This window comes from Aulonocara sp. 'chitande type north' Nkhata Bay, linkage group LG15 (genome assembly GCF_057382095.1).
Source record: "Aulonocara sp. 'chitande type north' Nkhata Bay isolate Kocher_YH1m ecotype deep benthic linkage group LG15, A_spYH_male_GT1.1, whole genome shotgun sequence".
Classification (NCBI taxonomy): Eukaryota; Metazoa; Chordata; class Actinopteri; order Cichliformes; family Cichlidae; genus Aulonocara; species Aulonocara sp. 'chitande type north' Nkhata Bay.
In genome coordinates, this window is record NC_141358.1 from 11585999 (window position 1) to 11604348 (window position 18350).

Genomic DNA, 18350 nt, shown 5'->3' on the forward strand with positions numbered 1-18350 from the left:
ACAATAACATTGTGAAGTTTGCTCTTCCTGCATGGAGGGAACTTTGGCTCAAATACACTCCCCTTCCTCCAATTTCTAACCTTCTCTTTCCCTCCCCCCCCCCCAATCCATGCCTTTTTCCTCCCTCCATCCGCTCCCTTGTTCCTTGTCAGCTGGTGGGGAGATCCAGATGTGAAGGGAGACTGGGACAGGAAAAGCAAAGGGAGAGAGGGAAGGAGAGGGAGATAGAAATCCACATCCCCCGGTGACAGACTTCATTGTCCAAGACCTTTTTGGACAAGGCCTTTACAGACACATACACACAAACAATTATGCACACCAAACAATGAAGTCCCTCTAGACGACAAGGCCCGATTGAGTGTTTGTGTATTTCTCCTCCGTATGTATGTGTGTGTGTTTGTGTGTGCACATCTGATGACAAAGCAATCAATGAACAACATCTTGCTGGAGATTTGCTGTAGATTTGCTGTAGATATTTAGCTGAGTTATTTACTGGGGGGTCTTGGCCAGGCATGAAGCTATTGTTCTCGTTTAGTGGGGAGAGAGAAGGAAATCAATACAGACCTGAGAGAGCGAAGCAAACAGTGAGTAACAGCTGTATGCCAGCATCCCCCCCCCCTATGTTTTGCTCCCTCCATCTTTGTTAAATTCTCACATTTACACCATCAGGTAGGGCCAGGGGCTGATAATTACATTTAAATGACATATACACGTGCATCTGTACAGAATTCCTTAAGAAACTATACACAATGGCAAACACATGCACACAACACACTTCTACACACCACGGAGCCATATGAAATAAGTTAATAGAGTGAGTCAGCAAAAGAAACAAGAGCCGAGCTAAAAGGGCTCTCACTACCAGAGCATGTCTTTCACCAACTTACTCAATGAAAAAAAACTAATGAATTATGTTCTTTACATGGCATGCCAAACTGATTGTCTTATTTAAAAATCTTCCACTGAAGATATCCCTCAGAAAAACTTGTTATGCTACTGAAAACCTTTTGACAGGCACCACAAATGAATGAGACAAGAATATTCCTATCTAAAAAATTAAAATGTCAGTACTCACCGCGAGGCTGGCGCTGAGTATTTTCCTCCCACTCTTTCTGCCGAGCTAACACCGACTAACTCTTTAAGAACGGGAGCAACAAGTAGTGTACAGTGGAGAACAATGCATGTCTGCCAGAGCGCAGCAAAGCGTAAGCAGAGTGGAGACACACAGAGGTCCAGTCATCGGGCTGCTGCTCACATGGGACGTGGAGAGGAGGGGAAAAGAGGAAGGGTTAGCTATAGAATAGTCAAGAGTATAACTCGAGTTTGGCAGGGGGAGGGATCTCATCCTTCACTCCGCATGTCTTGCCCTTTTCCTCTCCTCTATCCAAAAATGTTTCAACATGTCTCAAATTTCTTCTCCTTCTCAAAAGTGGAGTTTTTTTCTGGCCTTCCTCTTTCTCCGTACACTCCCCTTTTCTTTCGCCATCTCTTGTCTCTTTGTTCTTACTGTCTTTTCATTGCACACACACAGACACACACTCACACACGCGCGAGGGTCTCTTTGTTTTCTGTTATTCGGTTATGAACAGCCCTCCTGTAAAACTGTTTTGCTGTAAAAGTCAACAATGTCAAGCTCCACCTAGACACACAAGCAGCGCAAACATGCTAAAATAAAACACAGACACATGGGGGATCTTTACTAATGTAATATACATGTACATGTACAAAGTGAACCAGCTAACCGGTTGTCTGTTATGGTCATATATGCAATCACAGAAACAGAACAGAAAATTACAGGGCGACTTTAGATCCCTCTCTTTCTCTCTCTCTGATGTCACTCGTTTTTTTCCTGCCTTTTCACTGAAAGGCCCCAATTCACAAGTGGCCCAGATACCGCACTGTACTGGGGAAAGGAAGAAAAGTAAAAAGGGAGTCAGAGAAAAGAGTAACTTGATACAGTTAAAGCAACAATTATTTGAATGAGTCACTCAGCATTGAGGTTTGGGGTGTTTTTTCTTCTTTTTCTATGCTAATTTGTGAGAGGGAAAACGAGACAAAAAGAGACAGATGGGGAGGAAGGGAAAAAAAACAATCTTCCCATTTTGGAAAACTTTACCTCCTGAGGACTCCTTGAGGTCATGGGAGAGGAGGAAGGAGAAACTGAGGGGATGACAGATAGTAACAGTGAGGAATGGAATGGCGGGGCAGACATAGGCTTGGATAGGTACCAGAGAAATGTCCTACATCCACTCGCCAGGAGATGGCTCACCAAAGTCAGTGTTGCTGACACAACCAAATAGCATAGGGTACGCCACTCTTTCAGACGCGAGGGTGATGGTGAGCAGACAATGACATGCTGGCAAATCAGAAACAGTGCACATTATTTAAGCAACTGAAGCTCAAAACACTGTGAAGCCATATCTAGAGGTGATGTGCAGCTGCTAAAAACTTGTAACTACAAAGGAGGAAGTCTATTTGGTCAGCTTGCATTTTCATCTGCGTTTCCAAAGCTGGTAAAGATGGGCTGGAGAGCCTGAGGCGAGATGTATAGCTCAACTGTAAAGACAAGCTGTGCAGCAACTCATTGCAACTCCTGCTACATGTAGATGTTTGAAGTGTAGCAGTGCAGCTTTGTCTCAACGCAATAAATGCATCAGGATCTCCTGTGTAAACCATTTCAGCTGACCTGCATCCTGTTTAGACCTGCCATCACAACGTTTAGAGAAGCAAACAAAGTGCAAGGGGTCATGTAAATGCGCAGTGAAGGACTTGCAAAAAAAAAAAAAGGAAGAAGAAGAAAAGAAGAAAAATAAATAAATCACACAAGTGAATCTCAGGGATGTGCAGAGACCAGGGAACATAAACAGGCTGTCTTTAGGAGTGTATACACATACAGATGAAGGCAGACTGAGAAAATGTGGTCAACATTCTTTGTTCAAGTGGTTAGACAGCACATTTCCTGCAGATGAAGTTAAATATTTTTCATGTTTTTTTAGCCGCTAGACGAGGCAGTTCCCGATGTTGCGTATTACACCTTCAGTTCAGATCAGTCAGTTATAACAAAAGCAGCACGAAGCTCCAGCCTTTAATACAGCCCATAAAACCTTCTAATGCATGAACAAGAGGCAATGATTTGTATTCTTTTAATTTCAGCTAGCAAGCTAGATACAAACCCAATGAGCATGGCCACTGCAATTGAAAAATTAAAAAAACAAAACAAAACCCCAAAACAGTTCAAAGGGGCATGCTGTAAAATAGCCACGCATACTCGAAAGAAGCTGCACAAGCAGGTACAGGTACATCAAAGACATTCCACTGTTGCTGAGCTGGCTTTGACTGCATGAAGTTGCAGGTCACTGTAGTTATGACAAACAGATATACTTTGATGACCTAAAGAGCAGTCCTTTCTAGTGTCTAGTGTTTATGAAGTATAGCTTTTGATCAGGATTTATTAAGGCTGACTGTTTAATTTATGTAGCCCAAAGCAAATAAAGCTGCTCTCTTGTCACAAGGGGTCACCACATCCAATAGCACTGCATTTCTGATTTGGTAGATTTTTTTTAACAAGAATAGATTTGTCTCTCCTCCCAGGGAACTTTTGTTTGTCAGGTGAATGTGTAATCCACTACATTATGGCCTAATATATACATTTTTTCGAAATCTTGGAAAAAACCCAATATATTTTCATATTACAATTACTTGATCTGTTTATTGTTTGATTGTAAAGGTTTCATTTGCTGCTTCTTGCTGGACTCTACTCTGTCTTATACAGGGCAACACAGGAAAAAAAAACCCTCATTGAAACCCTCACAATCAATTAGTAGAATGTAAATGGGCCATTCAATTACTTTAAGCACTATCCTTGTTCCTCCTGAGGCAAACAATCAAACAGCAGACACAAATTAACTCTGAACAAGAGAATTTGTCTAAAATCCGATCCCCCGCTAGCAATAGATAGGCAGCATCAGAGCATGGGTGTATCCTGTGCCCAAAACAATTTGTGACATGCCCAATTTTAATTGTTCTACCTTGGTTTGTTCATGTTGATTAAAAGGTTAGAAATAGGTTAGCTGTGGTGCAAAACATCTAAAATCTACAGGGGAAAAAAAGTGTTTCACATGCATGTTTTTGCAAGTCCCAGTTTGAAAATTAACAAAATATTTGCACTTCCAGCAGAGACTGTTTCTGAATACTGATTATGGTAACCAGAGATAACTAGACAGTGTACATTAACACATCGATGCCCACAGAGACAAGGCTCTCTTCACCAGCCAAGACTGGGTAATGAGTCTGAATACACACACGCGTGCGGGGACAAACACACAAAGAAATAAAGAGAGAGACGGCTTGAGACAGAGGGAGCTTCCAGAGCTTTTCACAGACAAAATAGGAGAGAATTTCACAAAATCTCAGGCCAAATGCCTGTGCGCATGCACACCTGCAGGGTTTTTTTTTTTTAAACGTATCAAAGGTTTTTTTGACAGCTCAACCATGCCTGACAAAATTCAAAAGCATTCATGAATTTTAAACAAGTGGTGGTTAAGGAATTTAGGAGCAACATCACGTTTAAAGCAATTTATATGCAAATGTGTGACGAGTGGCAGTGCACAGGACTGCAGAGGAATTAGCACTTGTTCATTGACTTAACTTGACCTGCTACACTAATATGGACTCCCATTAATGAAGTACCAGCATCAACCACCACAAAGACACATGAGAGATGTATATGAACAGTGTTTAGACAACACTCCACACCACTGTTTTCCATGCATTTCTTTTTCTTGATCTCCTTGACCCCACAGGAAGGGCAGTGGTTTTGTTGCCACTAGATGGCAGTAAAGTTCTTGTCTTATCCCCCCCCCACACACAACCACACACACACACACACACACACACACACACAACCACACAGATACTAGTAGGCATGCCAGAATGGGGAGTGAACGTGATGAAAGACCACAGCAGAAAGCAGACAACCAGACTCAACCGCAGAGCACGTAGGATTGAGGGTAGGAGACAAAAAGTCCAAGGCTTTTCTCTCACACAGCACCACTGACATGTAAAAGTTTACAGCTCCAAAGACAGAGCTGGCATGACTGCAAAAACATGGCTCTTTCTGTCCATCAGTCCAGGTAGATTAGACTATTTTTTCAGGGTTTTTTTTTTTTGAGTGACACCAGCATGCCTGGCTGTAAAATTAAACGAACAACCATTCTGTATCGCATATTACTATCAGTGCTGCAGGCTATGTGGGGGTTGTTGTGTTTTGATGAAGAGAGACAGACAAGCTGGAAGAAGCAGAACTCCATTAGTTTTAGCCTCGAGGATTTTGAAGTCACAGTCCCTGGACCCACCACGTCAAGCTGCATGATTTTATTTATTTATTTTTTTAATAGGGTTACCTTCTGTAGTCTTCTTACTGACCTGCAGTGAGACATGCTTGTGGATCTTTTTTTTTTTTGTTTGTGTGGAGTTTGAAGATTTCTTGAATGAGGGGTGGATTGTTTATTTTACACCCACTCAGGTGCTGTGAATTCTCTGCACTAGAGAAAGTCAGAAGAAGGCCAATGTCATTACGATTGAAGTTTTCGCAGTTATCAGCGGTGGACCAACCAAGATTGAGTCAAATTGCAGCTACGATGACTAATTATTATGGACATTTTCTCATACTTGCACTGCAACCCTCATTTTTTTCCCCAGACTGTCTTACTTACTCATACAGCTTTTTATTGATCTGTTGGTTAACTGATCGGTCTACCACTACAGACACCTTTGAACTGACTGCCAGGAAATTTCAGACAGATACGCATTGTTGTGAATTCACACCATGTTGGTGTTTCCTTGGCATTCACTCGTCCCAGATTTACTATAAAAGTCTGAGCAACTCTTAAATGGATTTTCTTTTCTTATTTTTTTTTTAAGATGATTTTTTTGGCCTTCTAGCCTTTATTGGGTAGACACATTGTAGATAGATGGGAAAGTGATGACAGAAAGGGGAAGACAAAGGGCCACAGGTCAGACTCAAACCCGGGCCTACTGCTCTCTAGGCAATATTTAATAGATTTTAAAGAATTTCGTGTCTTGGTGATAAGGACTTTTTCATGTAACCCCCCCCTCCAGTCAAAATGTAACCACATTTAAATACCTGTCTTCAAATAAAATTTGTGTTTTAGCATGTTAACACACCAAATAAAGACCATGAACATCACTATAATCTCTCACTTGTGCATACTTCATAGTGTAAACCTTTATTGTTTATCCTCTCCCTCCCCTTTCCTTCGGTCTCACTCACCTTACGGCTCAAATCACGGGTTTAGGACCATACCGTTCAGTCCAGAGTAGCAGAGATCTAGGAAGAGAGCTGATGATTGCCTGTGATTACAGTCTGGCCATCTCCTCTGGGCTCATCTGGCCAGGCCTAGCTAGGGTAACACTCTCCACACTCGAGTCATTAACTGGAGAGAGCCGGAGCGAGAAAAAGCTCAACAGGGAGGCGCTGAGACGTTTCCTTCACCTTGACATTGCCTTGAGGTTATAGCACTCATTTCGTAGAAAAGTACAGTTCTGGGAGGTGAGATTCATAAGAATGAAAAGGGTTTCCGATACATAAAAGCTCTCTCTGTGTGAGTGTTTTATTCCCTCTGATCTTGCTGTTCAGCGTACTCTGAACTGTTGGAATGTGTGTTGACAAAATGTGTTTGAAAGTAAATGTGTGAGAGAAAACAGCGAGAAAGAACAGTATAGATGGTAAAGCCCACCAGGGAGAATTTGCAATTTGGGATACTGTAATGGGAAAAATTGGACTCAACAGAGAATCTATGTGGACGTGCAATTGTTGATAGCTGCACGTGAATGAGCATATTCAGTCTAATGTGAATATGGGCAGCAGACACACACAAATACACACAAACTAGCCTTAACTTGATCTTATCTGTTGTCTTTCTGATCAGTCAGTTTTACAAACCATATGTCTTCTCACATTACCCACTACAGAGCACTAGCTACCTGCCAGTTGATCATTAAAATGAAACATTACATTTTTGCAAAAAGCTAAGCACATTAACTCAGCTGAGGTTTCTCTACAAACTGGAAACGTAAAGAGGGTTTTCCTTCCTGGGGAAATATGCATACGTGTTCTAAAACACGGGCAGTAAATCCATGTAGAGTAAGGGTTGTGAGTCTACTGCTAACTGACAGTTTTTTCCACTACATGTCAGTCAAAATACTGTGGAATGATTGACAGCCGCCTGTGGCTCTTGTAATGTGTCTGCTGAATTAACCTCGCGCTGCCCTCAGAGGTGCAGGTGATCCTTCCCCTCTCCCCGTCTCTTTCTGGTCTTGACGTGAGCTTCACCTCAGCTCTCTGGGGATTAAAGGCCATCCGGCCGTGTGTAATTAAAAGCGCATAAAGACAGATCAAGCTCTCCGCTGCTCTTTCTATTCAAGGCCTTGCCTCCAGGCTGAATCTGCTCATGTCCTGCTCGGTCAGGCTCCAGGGAACTCATTTATTAACGTGTTTAAAACTTTTATTTTGAGGAAAATGATGAATAAAATCTCATCCACAGGCTTCAGCCATGGAGAGAATTTAGTTTAGAGGTTGATAAATGGTGGGGAAAAATAAATTGAATGGAGGCAAAGCGCTACAATTCTATCCTTTACAGAAAAGTAATGACTGTCAAGCTATTTGATGACCGATTAGTAAAAATTTACACTTTGGGTATGAAGGACACTTGCATTTGAAAAAGTATGATATTATATTAACATACAGGGTGTATGAAAAAGAATAATCCTATTTTTAAGGGCTTTAATTCCCCAGCCACTCACCAGTCCCATGTACTGTTAAATAGGGGATTCGCAAGTTTCACGTGGTTGCCGGTAGGCAGCACAACAGCAGCAGTGGCTGCAGTGGCTCCAAACAGGCTCAGAATTATATGGGGCATGTTTGAAAATCATATAAGCATAATCCACGTGTCATGAAGGGGACACGTTGTAAGTTTTGCTATGTTAAACTTCATATTCAGCTAAGCATTTCAAAATTTACCGTAAGCTTCTATATCTATGCCTTTTGAAAAGGGATCATTCTTTATTTTACGCACTGTGTATCACACAGGCACGTGGGTGTGGTGGTTAGCACTACTGCTTCACAACAAATAGGTGCTGGGTTTGAATCTGCTGGCTGGAGCTTGCATGTTCTCTCTGGTTACTTCCACTTCCTCCCACAGTACAAAGATAAGCATGTTAAGTTCTCCTAAGATCTCCTCGTGATACTTGGCAACCCGTCAGTGGCGTACCCCGCCTCTTGCCCTTTGACAGCTGGGATGGGCTCCAGCCCAACCTCAACCCTGTTTGTTGAGCTTACAGTCACTGGTGTTACATAATAAAGTTGGATTCTCCATCCAGGCCACAGAGCAGTGAGCAACAGCATGTTGAACTCGGGTCAGTGGTCTTTCCCTCTTTTTCTTTTTCACCATCACATTTAACTCTTGCGTTTGTGTAGGCTTCACAAAATTCAGCCTGTCAGCACACACTTGTCTCACCATTTTTGTGGTGATTCAAACAACAAAGATGCACGAGACATACAAGTGTTTTCGTGTTTGTTTGTTTTTTACAACTCTGTCAACAATGCCGTTGGAAAGCATCTTAATTATCTTACTTGACATGGTGACAACTTACATTCCCTAATTTGGGTGGGTGTGTAAAACAATATTGCTTTTTGAGTTATTCTCTGGGGTTTCCAACAATTTTTTTTCCCAAACAAAGCATTCTGATTAATGTAAGAAGCTTTCACTTATATAATACAGTAGCCAAATCTATCAAAGATGGGATGCATAGATGCATCTTGGCACGCTGCACGAGTCCCTTTGCCAGTCGCCGAATCCGCTTTAATCGCTGCTCGCCTCAGTTTCAAACGAGTAATTCAGTTTCTCTTCATGAGAACAGCGGAGGCATGCTGTTTTATCGGCTGAAGATGATTCATACCAGAACAATAAGATGAGAGTTCAAAAATTCAATTCTCACCTCCTCTGACTAGCGGCCCTTCTTGTCACAAATCTGATTATTTACACCCACGGTGAGCAAGGCTCAGCGACGTCAAAGTGATCACCCCTTCTCAGCAGCTACTGGAGGAAACGAGGGAAAAGCCGACAGCCAAAATTCTCCGGAGTTAATGCACAGAAGAAAGAGGCAAGAGGTAAAGCGCAGTTCATCTTAGAATGAGTGCTGACTTGGGTTTCAAAATTCCTGTGTTGGCAGTGGTATCCACGAACCATCTATACTCCTGAGGCTTTTCCACCGGGGGGAGGTTCGCAGAGAGAAGAAACAGTGTATTAAATAACCAGAGGTAGACCACAGTTAATGATGTGTTGTATATTTTGCAGACACTGTGATTGTACTTTGGTAAAGTCTTGTATCTGGAAGGTATGGTGGTTTAAACTGTAGTGGAACATGGAGATGATGGTTCATGGGGTCTATTCTGGGGAGACTGACATTTTGTTTTCTTTCAATGGGCTGTAACACGACTGATGGATAACACTACTAGGAAATGATTCCAAAGGTTCCTGGAAAAGTAGAGGTTTCTCCGTTTTGTATGGTTTGGGGTTATAAGATAAATGATAGTTATCCTGCAGCAATTTATACGACTGTGGGTATAGTCTGTCCTTTTTTTTTTTTTCATCCTTGAATTCAGTAATTCAGTCGGGATAGCCTGTTCGTAAACAACGTTTTCTCAAAGGAGCCTTCAGGAGATAAATAAGATTTTACAAATGGCTGCTAACGGTTTCGCATTTTTCAAAACCAAATCGAAGGACATCAACCCGATGATGTGCAATCGATGCATATTTATGAGAGTAATGCGATAGCCATTTAAAATAATCAATATTTCCTACCTTGCTGATAACCAAGGCTGCTTATTTATGGAAGCCCAGCCATGCCCTTCAGGCTCTATTGGAAGGTTTGTGTCCCTATAAATCACAGCACATGCACAGACCTGTGTATATGAACCTCTACACACCTATACACACAAAGACTGTCTGTGATGGCCCTACTGGGTCAGAGACCCCATTACTGCGACAGGTTCCAATCTTGTCCAATTCTAGCCAGCGTGGGCCCACAGATAGAGCCTTGGCAAGGGGTTACACTCACAAAACACTGGCATTAACATTTGCAGGTCTCCAGAGGAAAGATGGGGGGGAAGAAATGGGGAGAAGTTTGAGATTTATGAGTGTGAATAGAGCGTGCTTAAATTGTGTGAAATTACAGTCATAGAGTGTGCTGGTGAGAATTGTTGAGTATCACCATTATTTACCCACACCTACAACCCCCACAAAGAATGAGATAGGGGTGCAGGCTTCTGCACTCGTTCTAAGGTGAGCTTATGGCTTTCATGACAAAATTAGGTCTCCGGAGGGAATGGACAGCATTAGTTATTGCACAAGACAGGCTGTATGTCCAAATTGTGCGATTTTAAAGGTTTGTGCGCTGTATCTGATGGACAGTTGATCAATTCTCCAGCTTTATTATTTTGGCTAACTACAGATAGAGGGATAATAGAACAGCGGAGGGCCAACCTGCCAGTAGAGGGGAAATAAGGGCAACCAGAGGTGGCCACACCAGCCAGCACAATGTTGGGATTAAGAATCACCCCTTTCTGGGAATGCCCAACGTGGGCATAGACCCCCTACCCTTCCATTAAAGCCTGTCAAAAAAAGATTGATTACCGTGTCTTTATACAAGAAAGAACCAAGCTCGAGGCCCACAAGCTGTGCACAACGCCTGAGCTGGTGATAGCTTACTGACAGGGTGAACGTGGGATTCTGTCAGGGACTAGACCCTCGGATGACATTATTCAAAGAGAATGAATGAAATAACAGGTAAGGGGTAGAGATGATTATTAGGCAATGTTAATACCATGCCGTATAATGTCAGTGTGGTCTTTTCCCTTGGTTTCTCAAGGTTAATTGATGAGAATAGATTTTAGTGCTGGGGGTTTGTAGTGTTTGTTGGCAGGATGTTTTGTAACTAGCCCTGAAGCAAATCAGTGTCCCAGAAATTCCATTTAATAAAGATTAGCTTGCTTTCTTACAGACCTCATTCTCCTCCTTAATTAAAAGATGGAGATAAAAAATTGGTGGGCTCCAAGTATCAGAAAATATCCTCAGGACTTCTTACACAAAACACAGCTCAGCGCCCACATGAAAGGCTGGGACTAATGCATATTTAATGCCAATGGGAAACAGCTTAGATCAGTTCCTTTACTGAGAGCACTGGGAAAACTGAAAATACTCCTACTGTAACCCTCTCTTCCTTAGGCTGTGTGAATGAGCGCAGCACAACGAGTACACACACACACACACACACACACACACACACACAAATTGTGCTAGCTTCAGTAGGTTTATTCTACTTCATTAAAGAATGAAATGGGATATTGAGTGCAACAATAACAGTGACTTTAATATTTATAAAATAAAGCCAAAGGATATATCTCCCAATTTTACTTATTAACATGAAATTTACCTAAGACTGCTGTTATGGATTGACAGTACGTCTCTGCAAAATGTGTACAATCTTATCAGGTCTAATGATTCTGTTTACGATCAGCAAAAGTTACCTGGGTGCCCAGAATAAAATTACAAATAACAAAACATTGGGCTTTTTTGCAGGGTATATTACTTTCCCAATCAGATACTTAGTCTGAAAATACTTTAAAGGCCCATGAAAAAAAAATGTTACCACCTAAACTAGAATAATCCTTTTACCATAGGATTGTTTCAAGTTCTTCTCAACCGCACTGTACTTTGTACTGAAACTGCACCAGAGGCCCACGGCATTCTGGTCACACAGGAAGCCAGGAAGGAAAGAGCCATATTGAGTGAATCCAGGTGTTTCTTGATATCAAATATTCACTTAATAATCCAGCCATCAGATTATAGATTGTCCAGTTTAAAAAAAAAAAAAAAAAATAACAAACTAATAGGGCTGTAGTCACATTAAAAAAAAAGGTTTGTTTTTTTCCCCCTAACAAACAGGCTACAAGAGGCAAATCAGGGTGAGTTACCCAAACTATTAGGAGATTCCTATGTCAAACCTATTTATTGTATACTGATACTGAACTTAGTTGATGGCCAAAAAGTTGATTATAAACTTAAGAAGTTTGAATTTTGTCATGGGAATAAATTATTCATACTGAATAATAATAATAATAATAATAATAATAATAATAATAATAATAATAATTATGAAAAAGGTCATGACCTAAAGATTTTTTTTAGTAGCCTAATCCTCTTCCTTAATGCTAAAATGCTCCAGCAGCTTTCATGTTTAAACTTTGGGGATTTTTGTCAACATATCAGAACTGGCATATTTTATTATGTTTGGTCTACTGATCATTTTATTTACTTATCATTTAAGTATTAAAATGATGGAGGACTGTGTGGGCTCAGAATCTGTTGTTGTTGTTCAGGTAAAAAAAAAAGTTGCAGAGTTTTAAGTGATAGTTCATTATGTTGATTATTTAGGCTTATGAGGCTAAAGGTGCACTCTAGTTAATCTAGAGATATTGCACCCTTCCATGATAAATCCACTGGCTGAAGAGAGAATACGATTTTAGCCGATCAAGATGTTCTTTGGTTGACTACAACCATACTAAGGCGCTGCATTTGTAAACCCACTGAAAGAGAAACACCTTCCTTCTTTTGCTGCCTGCTTTTCTCTGCCCAAAGCTGCTATGTTTTTTGGTTTTTCTATTTTTTGCTCAGTCTTTTCTCCGTCCCTTAAACTCTCGCACCGATGCCTTACAGACACGTTGCCATGGCAATTTTCACTGAAATATGAAGGCTGGGAATGTGAGAGTAAGATGAAAGGAGCTTAAATACATAATGCGTCTCTCTCTTTTGATTTGGCTTCAAACTAATGCATTCAGAGGGTGACAGCCGATCACGCTGATTTTGTATCACTAAGTCATGACAGGTTGAAAAGATAACATGGGGAAAACATCGATGCACAAGTCAGTCTCATATGAGCTTGGTTATACACGCTTCCACAAAGGAAGCATTCACCAAAATTCCTTGATTGAGTAAGATGAATCCTAGAGTTACAATTGTGGTGCATTAATAAGTAAACCAACTTTTCATTCAACTTACACATTCAAATTCTGCACTATTAATAAAAAAAACATGTGCTGACAGGCTCACTGTGTAGACTCCACAGCCACATACATTATTTAAACCACACACAGGATACATTTCATTTATTAAATCAAAAAGAAAATCATGCTCTTCCTTCTTTGAACTTAGTTTAGTCTTTATGAGGTGGCAATCCTTATGAGTAAGCAACAGCTGTATGGTGTGCAAAGGAAGCAGATGGAAGCTTCTATACATATACAAGGTCATGGTGCACCAGCAGCAGAGCTCATCCAGCAGGTGGCTCTACTCTCTCCTGGGGCAGCTAGCAATAAAATACAGAAGAACATCTGGTGTTCCTGTGTGTGTGAGGAAATGACACAAAACACACCGATACGCACAGCTGTATTTTCTGGATCAGATTTCCACTCTGCCAGAGTGACTGTCTAGCGCCTTCCAGTCCCCTGAGCACCACCAACTTCATTTTACATGCATCAAGAGTCACAAGGGGAAAATGAATGCAATGAAAGTCTGCAAACTGCTGTACAAACAGCCTGTCCTTGATTTGATTAAGAGTGAGAAAAACAGAGCTCTGTGCTACAGTTTGGTGTCGGCATCCTTTGGCTTGTTGAACTTCATGGTGAATGCAAAACAGAGCTTGAGGACCCTTGGGGTGCTCCAAAGTACTGGAGAGCTCACATAAATGCATACTGCTCTTCAAGAAGGGCAGATGCACTTGACATTTTTTTTTAAACAAATATATTAAATGTATACAACAGTGAGTAAAAAGATATCCCAAAACCTTGTTCCATCTCTAAAAAAAGAAAGAGAGAAAAAAAAAAATTCTCGATCAAAGAGTCAAATAAGGAGGCTGATAGATCTTCCTACAACCAACCCAGAGCACAGATCAACTTGCCTTACATACAATACATTCACTAGAGGCATGGAGGATTATATTGAGACTCAATTCCCTCCTCCAATCCCACCAACTCCATGATAATTATGCAAAAATAGAAACTCGTTAACACAGTAAATATCATGACCTAATTTCACTGAGATTGGGATTTGGAATAATTGGAAGTGTGCATGTGAAACTATAAGGGCTGACACGTTAATGGGATTTACGCTTTACTGTAACAAAACCAATCTATGGGATACTACTCAATAAACCGCACCCTAATGCACACTCACAAAAAGGCCACCACTCTGGATTCATTCAAATTCTTTACAACCAGTTAACCAAGCGCTGCAACATCTGAAACAAGGGAAAATCAAAGCACATGTTTATTCAGATGTGTAATGTGTGGGCAACGTTTGCTGAAGGACTGCCTAAGAGTGACACATAAACACAATATGCATAGGCATGTTCGCAAGTGCGAACAGTGCTTGTGTGTGCATGCACTTGCAGCCCTGTGACTGAAAGTGTGTGGGTTTGTGTGTGTAGTAATGAGAGTGTGGGCAGTAATGAGAGGTTTTGTGGAGCTGGTTCCACTGCAGAGCCATGCTGGGTACACTGTATTGATCTGCTCCACTGCTGGGTGGACTGGAGCTAGATAATGATGACTATCTGTGATTTTCCTTTCTTGCCCTCTGTGTCTCCGTCTCACTTTTCCGCCAGCTTGCATGTCTCTCTCTCTTTAAAAATACACCGGAATTGCATTTAATAGGCAAGCTGTTAGTCTTTAATGCAGCAATTCCTTCTATACCAGGCATTAGCCTACGTGCGAATGTACATGTGAGCGTTCTCGACAGAAAAGCCTGAAACACACTTTGAGAGACATTCAATAATGGGAATTTTGATAAATACTTGTCAATCTAACAACATCTCAGTGGACAGAACTGTATTTTTCAATTCCATTTGATTAAATATTGCCTTGTATTTGGTCCCCAGCAGCAGCAGCACAGTTCCAGTAGCTCAGACAAAGTGCAGATTCAGAGCGTCAGTTCTCAAAGGCTTGCGCCTTCAAAAGCACCAGACAGCTTTTATGTCAGCATCAGCCAGCCTAGTCAAAGTCTTTTTCATGTCCCATAGGCAGCAAGCAATTTATGAAACAGCACAGCTATTTTTTTTAATGTTTCCCTTTCCTCTCAGCATTCATGAATGAGAAAGGGCTGTACTCATAAACATATTTAATTAAAACGGAATACATAGTAAGACAATGCAAGAAAAAAAGAGACTTATTTCAAAGAGGACAAAAAATCCCAAATTAAAGATCAAACTTAAAGCCAATTTTTCCAAAGAATCTGAAGCAGATTGTTAACTACAACCTCCAGCTAGCTGACTGGTGTTGTCTTTATTCAGTAAATCTCAGTAAATCACATTAAACACAGTACAGGTGCTGAACTTTGATGGTTCTTTGCTATGGTACAAAGAGATAGCGATCAAAGAAAGAAGAAACTGGGGCACACACGGAAAATAAAATCTTGACATGTTCAAGGATGAAAGCAATCACAGATCAAGGCCGTTGATGGTGACTAACCAATATATAGATTGATTGATTGATAACCCCCTGATCAATATGCTGATTCTGGGGGTGGGGGTGTCTAATTCCACATAAAAGGTGCCTTTAATCTTTTTGCTCTCTTTTGAAACTGCATTATCTAATCAAACACTGAGCCACGAATAACACAGACATCAGTTTGATGAGAAACCAGCACTGGCCATTTGTCATCCACATCTCAGGCCTGTTGACAACATGCTCAAACATCCTCCTCCTTCACCACATCACCACCCTGGACTGCTCTTCTAATGTGCCCATCATGTCTGTTTCATGGCTGGCTGGAGCCAAGATTAATTGCCGGTCTTCGGTGATGATTGGGCGAATAATGCGAATAATTGTTTGCTGGTAGCCAATAATTGGATGTTTCGCATGTCTGTCAAGTGATCGCTGAATGGTGTGAACATGCACAGGGTTTTGCCAATGAAGGGTTGATAGTGAAGTTGTGTGTCATTAATAACATGGCTGCTTTCAAAGGAGTGGCAGAGAATGGGATTTTAAGGGTAATGAGAAATGGATTTGGAAGAAGATACCAAAATGCCAAAGATAAAATGGTATTGATTAAATAAAATAAAGAGAAGTAAAAACCTGGTCTTGGACTTTCACTTTTAGCTTTACCAAAAATGTAATATCTGCAGCAAACACCCTCCCATATGCTGCAGATGTTAAAGAACAAATATTAAAGAACACATTTTTCTCTTATTCATCTGTAGTTGTGTCTCCTGTAGGTTATCCATCTTTTTGTGTTAACTTTTAAGACACACCAAAATAATAACTGGAAAGAATCCAATTTTGCAGTGCTCAAGGACAGATGTGATGACCAGAGAGGAAAACAATCCATGTCTCTACACTGACTTTGCTAGCAGACAGATTAGACAAAGACATTCTTTCAAAAATTTCAAAGACCTAAACAATGCTCCAAAGTTACCATCTTGTGTGATATAAAACCAGTAGCATTATAAAAAAGCTTAACTTTTCAGCAGTAGGCCCTTGTGCTGCGCTACACAAAGTAAATACAGGGCCACTATATTGACATTAATATTGATACCAATACTTTTAACTTAATAAGGCAGCTTATGTAAGAGAGCTTATGTAGGCAGTGTGTCATTACTTATGGGATGAATCATCACTTTCCAGAGCACATTTTAATGACCTCTAAATCACTGTAATTTTTAGTTTCCACAATAATTAGTTAACACAACAAAACACACCTTTCAGCTTTCATGTGCTCTAAACTTGGGTATTTGGGGGGCAGAGTATTAATTGTGCCCGTCTCTGAAGGACCAACTTCTGCAGTTTAAATGTGCTATAGGGTATAAATAACAGACAAAAGAAGGTTCTGATATTTTTCATAGTGCATGTTTGAGTATTTTCTTTTCGGTTACAAAAGAATTCTTAATTTAACACAATTCAGTGGGCTACATACTGAGTTTACAGGACAGAAACTGTTCCAGTCACGCTAGTAGCAATCTGATACCAACAACAGCACTGGTATCGATATTTTGATCTATCCACATGGCTCTAATGTACAGCCAGTTTTGCAATTTTAGGGTAGCACGGTGGTTCCCTCACAGCAATAAGGTCCCAAGTTTGACTCCATCTGGTTGGGATCTTTCTGTGTGGCGTTTGCACAGCTTTGTACTTCCATTTTTGTAAAGCTACTTTTGACAACATCTAGCAAAAAGAAAAATTAGCGCTTTCCTTTGCTCCTCCAAAAATACTGATAAACTTCAACGTTGGAATAACGCTGGAGATTTTACTTTACATTTTCCATCTCTGATCAAAAGGAATCAAGTGGTGTCTTCAAGATAAGCTAATAAGTTTGTGAAATACATAATACTTAGTAAACCAACACCCCCCACCCTTTTGTGTCTGTGGATTATGGCTCAGTCACAGAGTAAAATTAGGACGGCAACCTTCTTGCATCCAGGAAAAGAGGGGAAAACAACAAAAACTCACCAAAAACAGTATTTGACTGGTGACTGCATTGAATTAATTTACTAAAAGACAGATTGCAAGTAGCTGCAACGACCAACTGAATAGTTGCAAGTACCTGCAGAAACCACTTTCAACGGCATGGTCATCTGATGGGGGACAACCAGTTTCCAATTCAGAGTGACCATACTCATTCGCCGACAGATCAGTTTGCAAATAACCTCCTTCTAATTTATGAATTGCAGATTTATAAAATTGCATACATGTTGCAATCAATCGAAGCCAGTCTGCTTTGACGACTGCGACTTATCTGTGATGCATTTTCTTTGCAATTGCAAAACTCAACTCAAATGGTTTCCTACTGGTTGTATTCGGGTTATATTCCTATGTAAAAGTAAGGTTGCTGAGAGCCTGCGTACTTTTGCTTTCTTCACCATACTTGAGCAACTATGTCACTGATATTATAAATAATCACGTAATATAGTATATATTATAAAAGCTTATTCTCAAACTTAACCATGCAGGGAGTATTATCAGAGAGCACTTGTGCAGAAAATGGCAAATTAAAAATGAACATTCATATGCCAAGATAGACATAATCTACCTGGATATGTGTGTGTGTGTGTGTGTGTGTGTGTGTGTGTGTGTGTGTGTGTGTGTGTGTGTGTGTGTGTGTGTGTTTTACATGGGGGATGTATGCAAGGAAAGCCGGTGGCATTTTTAAGAAAAAAAGTGTGTACAAGTGTGTGTGCCCGAAGCAGAGGCTGTAGCTTCTGTAGTGGTATGTCCTTGAGGAGCC

General features: G+C 40.7%; 1 protein-coding gene across 4 annotated transcripts in view; it reads right to left on the bottom strand.

The window, feature by feature from the left end:
* sash1a (SAM and SH3 domain containing 1a) overlaps positions 1-18350 on the bottom strand; it is a 166679-nt gene that overhangs the window by 69797 nt on the left and 78532 nt on the right. The window contains exon 1 of one of the 4 annotated variants that reach the window (XM_086264155.1): positions 1076-11009. The exons of the other annotated variants lie outside the window; for them this stretch is intronic. The gene's annotated coding sequence lies outside the window, so the exon portion shown is untranslated. Of the gene's footprint in view, positions 1-1075; positions 11010-18350 lie in introns of those variants that run through there. 4 annotated transcript variants of the gene reach the window in all.